Below are 9,947 nucleotides of genomic sequence, written 5' to 3'. Positions count from 1 at the left end.
CCAGTTCTTCGTGCCCTCCTGAGGCAGGTTTGGCCCCTGCAGTTTATTTCTTACACTTGCCTCTCCTCTGCCCCCACTCCATAACTGCAAAAATCCTTCCCGTTTTTCATGTCTAAATCCCCTCACTGACCTGACCAGTACCATTGCTAAGCCACACAAAAGCTGAGAAAACTCATGCCCACCAACTGCCTTGCGTCTGCGTGCTTGGAGACTGATTCCCAGGGACACGATCCCCATTTCTCTCCCCTTCAACCCAAATTCATCCTTCCCGTCGATTACTGTCGTTAACTATCAGACCTTAAACAAAAATTTAATGGGCATAGTTGCTGCCGAAAATAAACACAATCACAGCTCATTAAATCAAAAGCGAAGCCTACTGTGCAACTTCCTAAACTAGGGCATATTCCAGCCCGCTCTTGAATGACATACTCTTGTAGGTTGGGACTAATAATAAGATTATGATCCTCTTCATTAGCAAGTATTTTGTTACACCAAAAATCTCATGAATGGATGTGTCTATCCCGGCAAAATGTGAGGCTCCCAGCCTTTGATCTCAAATCTTCATTTAGCATTTCTGCTTTAAAAAGGCAGATTTATTTTGAGGCCCCTGTGCTCGTCTCCCACGGCAAACCACGCCAGGGAGGGAGCGCTTGCCCAGCCAGAGCTGCTGCTCACTGGGGTTCAGCTTGTTCGAGCTGCTCCCGTGTGACTGAGGTGGGGGAGCAGCTGTCTCCCTACCCCGGTACTCATCTGAGCACCCAGTGGCTCTTTCCCTGGGATAGGAGTGGAAGGACAGAGGGAGGCCACACCATTTGGGCTAGCAAAAGGTTGGCTGAGGGTGAGGAGGAGTGTTAGCAAAGACACTGTCAGTGCAAGAACAAATAGGTTTAATTAATACATCTACGCTGGATATTCACAGCAGTACCTTCACTCCAGGTGCTGCATGGTAAAGTGCAGTATCACCCTCGGGAATGCAGAGGATGGGGCCAGAGGGCTCACTCCCACCATGGGGCAGTGGTGGCCCTGGCAGGTTTTGGCTTGGCCAGACTCCCACAATCCCAAGCAATGGTGCCAGCCACAAGCTGATCCACAGGGATGGGTGTCTGCCTGCAAGTCTTCAGCGGGCTGGAGCGTAAGGTGGGTTCTGCTTATGTGGGAGGTGTGGGTGGGAGAATCAGTCCTTCAGGAGGGAGCTGTTCCGCCCAAACCCTGGGAGAGAAGCTGTGCAGTGTTTCCTCCTCAAATCAAGGTGCAAATCCCCTGAGTAATCCTCCAAACATATTTTTCTTATGCAGGGAACAATCCCAGATATTTTTCCCCCGACTCAGAGCACTGCTGCCTCTTCTTCTTTTGTTCCACAGGCAAAGGAAGAGCAGCATGAAATTTCAAGCAGACAGGAGAGAAAAAAATATTTTCCTGTTATACAGTTTGCAGCTTACAACCTCTAGTTAACCCTGATGCTAATGCTTTGCCTTTTGTGTGGGCACGTATCTTTTTTCCTTGGAGGGTGTAGAGTGCATCTTTTGCTGTTTGATTGATTAGGTGACAAGAGAGAAAATGGGATTTTTTAGACAGATGCAAATCCTTACAAACAGCTCAGCATTCAGCAGTTCCAGACACTTGCTGCAGAGTGGAAAGATGAGTACAACAGCCAGTGTTTGCAGGACTCGGGACAAAAAAACGTGACTTGCCTTTCACTGGCTGAATTCTTCATTTGGAATAAAGATGATGATGATACTAGTGTCTGAGCTCAGTCTCCTCTCTAAATAACATGTGTGTGCTCAGCTGGATTAAGCCAACTTCTGAGACTAGAAATCATAATAACAGTCTTTTACAGGACAGCCTTTCTGGCTGTCTAATACTATTTTCCTCTGGGCTGAAAAGCATTCCAGAGTACTTGGAGTGCTGCAATGAATGTGAGGTTGCTTAGCTGATAGTACTGGCTTGTCTCAAGGGAACACATTTTCTCATTATTTTTCAGTTTAAAGAAAAATTTTAGGAGAAATGGAAATATTAAAATAGGAAGGATTTGGTGATGCTGTGCGCCTTTCTGTAAGTCTCTTGTGGTGTCTTACGCATTTATCTTAATTTTCTAAGTGTCCCAAATAGTTATTTGAATCCATGATGGCATGAACAGAAATTCATGAGGGCTATGGAGACTGGGCACCTGATTCACTGCTTTGCTTTTCCATGGGTTTATACCACCGTAACATGGTGCTGATTCAGGTCCCACTTACCTGATGACTCTTCAAAATAAACAGAAAAAAGTCCTACAGAAAAAGAAAATCTTGGCTTTAGTATTGTGGCGGGTTGACCCTGGCTGGATGCCAGGTGCCCACCAAAGCGGCTCTACCGCTGCCCTCCTCAGCTGGGCAGGGAGAGAAAATGTAAGGAAAGGCCGGTGGGTCGAGGTGAGGGCAGGGAGAGATCGCTCGGCAGTGACCCTCACGGGCAGGGCAGGCTCTGCTTGGGGGCATTAGCTTAATTTGTTAGCAATCCAACCAGAGCAGGATAATGAGAAATGAAACCAAACCTTAAAACACCTTCCCCCCACCCCTCCCTTGTCCCCGGGCCCAGCTTCACTCCCGCTCCCTCTCCCCGCTCCCAGCAGCGCCGGGGCCGGGAATGTGGCTGGGGTCAGTCCCTCACAGGCTGCCTCTGCCGCTCCTTCCCCTCAGGGGCGGCTCCTCACACCCCTCCCCTGCCCCAGCCGGGTCCCCCCACGGGTGCCGTCCTTCAGGCACAGCCGGCTCCAGCCTGGGTCCCCCCGGGGTCCCCAGCCCCGCCAGCAAACCTGCCCCAGCCCGGGCTCCTCTCCCCGCGGGGCCACAGGCCCTGCCAGGAGCTGCTCCAGCGTGGGCTGCCCACGGGTCACAGCCTCCCTCGGGCACCCACCTGCTCCGGCGTGGGGCCTCCAGGGGCTGCCGGTGGGGATCTGCTCCTCCGTGGGCCTCCCCGGGCTGAGGGGGACAGCCTGCCTCAGCGTGGGCTTCACCGCGGGCTGGGGGGAACCTCTGCTCCGGGCCTGGAGCCCCCTGCCCCTCCTGCCTGCCATGGCGGCTGCAGGGATGGGCCTCTCACGTATTTTTGCTTCTCTGACTCATCTGCAATTGCACAGCTTTTATTTCCCCTTCTTAAATATGTTATCCCAGAGGTGCCACCACCATGGCTGATGGGCTTGTCCTTGGCCAGCGGTGGGTCCATCTTGGAGCCAGCTGGCACTGGCTCTGTCGGACATGGGGGAAGCTTCTCACAGAAGCCACCTGTGTAGCCACCGCCTCTACCAAAACCTTGCCACAAAAACCCAATACAGGTATTTAACCTGTGATATGCTGAGGATTCTGAGAAGCTCTAAGGATTCTTGCTGGCAGTGAAACCAAAGGATGAAAAACCATATACATGTGTCACTACCACAGATCTTGTCTCTGTGGTGGCCCTGGACATTGTGGTGCCCCTGGGATGCTCACACTTTTCCTCCTCTCACCCCCGCATTGTGTGTGGGGTGTGCTGACACTGTCCTCCTTGTTTTGACCAGCAACACACGACATTTCAAGTACCAAATCCACTGTTTTTCCTGGTAGGCTCTGAAATTCCACCTAAAAAGCCCTGCAACATCCCTTGCTCCAATGCTGCTCCCTGGGGCATCCCCGTTTGCTCTGCTTGGGGTGTATCCCCAGATGGATGGTGCACAGCACAGGTGAGCTGGCCCTGCTTGAAAGGATGGCCCAGAACACGCTCCGTGCAGGACCTTGCTCATCCTGAATCCTTCCTCTTCTCTCCTGTGGTTGGGTGAGGACATATGGCCCATCGCAGTTTGCTCTTCCTCACCTCAGGACACTAAAGGCTGATTTGTTTTTCCCCAGGGCTGAATCCCATCTATCCATATGTCTTCATCTCATTCATCTTAATTTAGCTAGTGGCTGTGCCTTCTGTTTTGCTTGAATTAAAGAAATAAAATAAAATAACTAGCTGTCATTACATGCTTTCATTCCTACCTTTAACAATGTGGTCTCTTTTGTAGCTATTCTGTGTAAATCGCTCATAGGCTACTTTCTTTCTTAACTTCCAACCACAGCTTTGTGCTTTGGAGGTAGTTATCTTAAACAACTCGGTAGCATCAATCTGTTTCTTTCCCAGAGGCTTCTTTACACTTTGACGAGAAATCTGCTAAGTTTCTTTTTGCTTTGTAGCAAAGGCCGAGTCTGGCTTCTTTTTTGTTTTTCTCATCCGAAAGCACCCATGCATCAACTATATTTCTCTTTTTCGATCTATGCACTGTTCTAATAATTTCATGACCCGACTTTAGAGAATATTTCCGATGAGATTGTCCTGGAGGCACCTGCAGCACCAGAATGTTTTTCACAAATCCAATCTCTTGAAACATATATTTTACTCACCCTTCTGACAACACTTTAAACATATTCTTTTTTCTTTCTTTACCTTTGTGAGGCATTTGTGTGGGTCAATTCCAGCAAGTTTAATCCTATTCACCTACTCTGTGTTCTTTCATTTAGCCTCTCACATCGGGCTTTATTTGATCCAATCTATAATACTTCTTCCCTCAGATTCAGATCTCTACTTAAAAAAAAATAAAATTAAAGATTCTTCCAGAAAAACCTCCCTCACATCAGATGTAAGAAACTAAACCTGGGAGAGTGAAAGAACCAATAAACAACCACGTCTTCTGCTAAATTTTAGGGCTGTGTTGATTTTTTTGGTCGCTTCACATCCCTTTTCTTAAGATTGCTGGTCCTCAGAGATGACCATGGAGACTATAACATGTCCATCAAGGTGGTCCAGGGCCTCCCTGTTTCCCACTGAAGGGTATGAGGGTTGCATTTCCTCTGAGGACATCTGTGCTTAGCATGGGACATGGTGGGACATGGCGGAGAAAATGGGTAAGTTCTCGCTGGAAAATCCAGCAGACAGTGCTGGCTCCGGTTGAGCCATGGACCACTTGGATGAATATTTCCCTGAGAGACAGGGTAGAGAGACATACATCAAGAGCAATCACCATTTCTGGGTGCTCCCTGTCCTCCCTCCACATGGCTTTCCTTACAAAATCAATCTCTAGCAACACCAACAATAATAATTTTGGCCTGGCTAGGGCCAAATCTCCTTTCCCAAAGATGTAATTTGATACACCTGAAGCAGCAGGGCCCTCATTGCATGTCCAGTGTGGACTGCTGAGAGGAGCAGATGCCTGAGAAAGAGCATGAAGAAAGCTGGGGACCTTTCACCTTGGACAGCCTAGAAGAGTGAGAAAGAGAGGGAGGAATGACAGCCCATGAACCTGGAGGCCAGCTGAAGGAGGAGAAGGGATCATGAGCTCCTGGGAAGAGCTGGCTGCTGTGGGGCTCACAGTCACAGCTTCCCCCCGGACCCCCAGCACAGCTCTGCTTCTCAAGACTTGCCCCATGGTGCCACGAGCAGCCATTTCCATTACGTTCCCTAATCCCCAAAGGGGAAACTGTCAAATAATTTAAGCTCCACATGTAATAGCCCGTCTGCTCTGGGCCGTGCACGGCATGGGGTAGAGCTGAGAAGCCAGAAAACACCACTGCAGGATACCAGACTAATTGGAGAGGGGGTGGCAGTGGCTTTTGTACACCAGTTTGTCCTCCAGCAGGTCCTGTGAGTGCAGGGGCAAAGCCCAGCCCCACTGCCGGGCTGGGGAGATGTAGGAGAGAGCTGAGGATGGGCTGGGCCTTTCCCTGCTCCCCACCAGCTTTCTCTTTGCTGACAGATGTTCTGGTTGCTGCCTCAGGCTGTTGGCCTGTCCTTGCGTGGTCTGGCAGACAGTGAGGACTTGTCTGCAGGCAGTCTTTGGGCTGGTCTGGGGGAAAAAGAAGTTAGCTTACAGAGAGCTAGGCACATGTTCTGCAGTATTACACTAGGTGGAGAGAGCCACCTCGCAACTGCTCTGCCTTCCTCATTTTGAAGGTCTCCACCATACATGGCCTTGGTGGCCCAGAGAAGGTGCTCAAGGTAGCCGATTTCCTTGCCTTTGCCCACAGAAAGCCAAGCTTGTCCCTGGTTGTGACCACATGTGACTCCCCCCTCCTGCAAGGAGGTGGCTGCAGCTGTCCCAGAGCATCTTGCAATGCCATAAGGGAAGCCTGCCCTTCCTGGCCAAGCCCAGCAAGTGGCTCTGTGGGAGTAACATCTTCTGCACAAGCTTGGCCTGATGAAAAGAGCTTTGTTCCCCCACTGCCTGTGCTTGTTGACGCTGAAGAAACCTGGCCCCCAGCTGTGGCAATACTGGTTTTACAAATGGATGTGACTGGCATAGCCTTTGCTCCATGTCTGCGATGCAGCTGGGTGGTCCCTCATGCGATGGATTAGTTAATGCGTGAAGAGGCTGGAGGAAGGCGTAAGGCACTGAGCATTTCTCTCGCCTTCTGAGGATAATGCATTTTAAAGATCAACTTGGATTTGCCTGCAATGTGATTTGTTTAATTATTTAAAGCCTGTTAGCATATTTTCCTCAAGGGATGGAAAATCCTCAGTGAAAGGATCCTTACACCAAAACAGAGATCTCCATTGTATGCTGAAGGTCTGTGCTCACACCCAGCCACCTGCACTGATCCCAGCACCTTGTACAGCAGAAACACCATGCAAATACCCACCTTTCCAACTCCAGAAGATGCCTCATGCCAGCCTCTTTTCCATACCTTCGAGTCACCAGACACTAAAGGGCATTTTGTAGGGCAGCTGGGGTTATAAGTGGTAGGTACCTGGTACGGAGAAGGCTTTATAAGACAGTTCTCAGCCCTTTCCAAGCCTGTGCGTGATTTGGTATGTCTGCACAGTGCAAGGTGGGATAATGTTGAGATACCTGGGAAAGTACATCTGGGACTATTATTGATGCCCAAGAAAGAGCTTTCTGGTTCAGGAGTCTCATCTCCACATGGCTGCACAGCAGAGGACTGTATGAGGAAGTGCAGAGAAGGTAGGGGAGCAAAGGGTCCTGTCACGGGACTGGACTCACTGTACCCCAGGTGCTCTTGCTCTGCTTGAAAACAGTTTCTTGCTCCATTTTACTGAGCCTACTGTGACAAACAGCACATGCAACGCTGATCCCACACTGCTGAAATCCCAAGGGATGGTGCCTCTCCTTTCTTCACTGTCCCTCCATGAAATGCCAGCTTGACAGCTCTTGCTCCTTCATGCCACCTCCAAGTCTGACCTGCAACCTCCCATTTAAAAGGGAAAAAGCTCTCAATTTTTCTCAAGTTTGTGGGAAAACACCATGTTTCATCTGAGTAGGGGGGGGTGTGGGGGTGTGGGGGTGTGTTGGGCAGGGTCAGATGGCTGAGGCAGGACTTCTCTTCAGCATCCCCATCGCACCTACAAGGTGTTACACAGCAAGCTGTACCAGACACAAGCTCCTTCTTTCATCTCCTTCTGTTCCATTGAGCAATGAGTGCTCACAGATGTGCCAGCAGCACAGCCATCCTGGCTGTGGGACAGGTTGGAAATGTTTTGGACTTGGTGTGAGAAAGCACTAGGGCTTTCCACTCCTTGGCACAGTTCATGCTGGTTTCTCCATCAGTACCCTTCCTGGAGAAGGCATGGGCTGCAGGCTGGCTTGCAGCTCAGAGATTTAGAGAATAATGGGGACCATGCTCTCCCCAGCTGGGGGATCACATCCCCACCTGGATGGGCACGTCACCCAGGTTTTCCCAGCACTGCTTGGAGCCGAGGTACCTGGGTACCAGGTCTGGTGCCATGTTGCCTTGTCTGTGCTGGTGTCTACAACACCTTGTGGTTTTCTTCACTGCAGTGCCCATTGCAGGGACAGTATTTAGATTTGCTCTGACATTGTAATGGGGGACTCCAGAGACTGATGCTGTTTACACTGGCAAGGCCTGACATCCTCGTGGCATTTGAGCTGGGTCACCGCAGATTCAAATTGTCGTTGATTTTTATTTTGTGGTTTACCCACGGAACCCAGACTCAAGGCTCAACTGGGGCATGGTGGCTGGTTTCCATGAAGTCCACCCTTCAGCCAGTTTTACAGCTGAGTTGGCTGAGAAGCGAAGAGGTCAAGAGCCCCGAGTGAAACACACTGAATGGGCGGCTCATTAAGGGCTGAACTCCAGACCTGTGTTCCCAGCCCTCTGCTCTAATCACCAGGCAAGACATGGGAGAGCCTCATGGGGCTGATGCTGATGAAAGAAGAGTCAACAGCTTTATTTCGCAGCTTTATTAGCAAAATGAAGTAAAGCCAACGTGCCCGACTATTATTGAACCAGTAATCTCTGCATGCTTACATCCAGAGCTTCCCAGCCATTTAACTAAGAGGCTGAACAATAAAATATGTTAGGTCCAAAATGGCTAAAGCAGAGGCAAAGCAGGAGGTAAGCCGTCTAATTGGAGAAATTGCAGCAGGAATCTCACCCCAGGGGTCTGTCCCTTGGGATTAACGGTTTGCTGACATCTGGGTTGCAATGGCACTGCTGTCTTGCCCTTGGTCCCACCAGGGCTGATGGCAGGGAGCCAGGGAACAAAAAAACCCCAAAAAAATAAAGTCCTTAAACTCGTACAACAGGGAAGATGAAGATTTTTATGCTGTCAATGTGGAGGCCTTTGGGAGAAAGAAACTGGCAGCTTCTACCCAGAGATGTACGGTTGTGACTTCTCTTGGCTTGCAGAATTACAGAAGGAAAAAATGGGGATGGGAAATACAGTCTTTTCTCCTGATGCCAGGGGTTGTGCCAACAAAGGAATCTCCCCACTGTCTTATCCCATCCAATTTTAAAGGCCTGGTGGTCTTATGGCAACTAGTTAGGATGGCTCTTCCATGGCAAACGCACAAGGGCCTGCTGCACATCGCTTCCTCTCTTGTTTTGGCAAAGTGGTCCCAGGTCCACCTCTGCCCAGGCATGCGCCCACGTTTGAGGCATGCCAGGGTCTCAGGGGAGTGCTCCTGCTTCTGCTGGGCATCCTTTCCCAGATGCAGGCAATATTGAGACCTCAGCCACTACCAAGGACAGAGAGATTAATTTTCCCTAAATAAGGTGCCTGAACTAGTTAAGAGAAAGAGTTAGCAGCTAGAAGTCAGAGGAATCACTGTTTGGAAACATCTATTTCTTTCCTTCTTGTGAATGAGACACTGCTGCTTACTAGTTCAGACCTTTGCAGACCTTTGGCGGCCACCAGACAGGTGAGATGCATCCCACTATCAGGCAGTTGTCATGAATTTGCACTTGCCTCTCCCTCTGGTAGTCCTTCAAGACGAAACCCAGTCAGCACCCTAGCTCCTGTCCCCCTGCTTCCTCTTCCCCCTGTGATTCCATTGGAGCCCTTCACTGATGCAGATGGAAAACTGAACATGGAGAAGTAAAAAGAAAAAAGCAACCAAATGTGCTAGAGCCAAGGGACTGAACTGAACAAACAGAGTGAGGACACCCTGGGAGGGACACCATCCCATGTCAGCTGCTCCACAGCAATGTGCAGTCTCACGCAGGCTTAAAGCTTGACGTAAATCTACCTAAAGTATTCAGCCTGTTTTGAAATTCACCCACAGCCTTACTTTTTACAAACTCAGGAAGAAAATGGCAAATTAATCTGTTTTTTGAAAGGATGAGTTGGTTCCTTGTCATTCCCCGTGCAGCTCAGCATATGATAGTTCCTGCTGCATAAATACAGATTGTTTCTTTTCACAACTTCCCTTTCATCAGACTGCTAGGAAGGCCCAGAGGTTGTTAAAAAATGTGAAAGAAACTTGCTTCCCAATTAAGGTCAATCTCTTTTATCAGAGTCTTTGCATATAAACCTCAATTTCAGAAGGATTTTTATAAACTCCATCCCCAGCTCTGACAAATTTGGAGATGCCCAAACCTCCGAAGGAGCTGGAGAAGCAGCTGACTTCTTTCCCAGCTCGCAGTGCAAAGCAGGGATCTGATCTGTCATGATGACTGAGAACATGTCACAACAATCTG

Source organism: Falco peregrinus, chromosome 4 (assembly GCF_023634155.1).
Source record: "Falco peregrinus isolate bFalPer1 chromosome 4, bFalPer1.pri, whole genome shotgun sequence".
NCBI lineage: Eukaryota > Metazoa > Chordata > Aves > Falconiformes > Falconidae > Falco > Falco peregrinus.
This window is presented reverse-complemented; position numbering follows the sequence as displayed.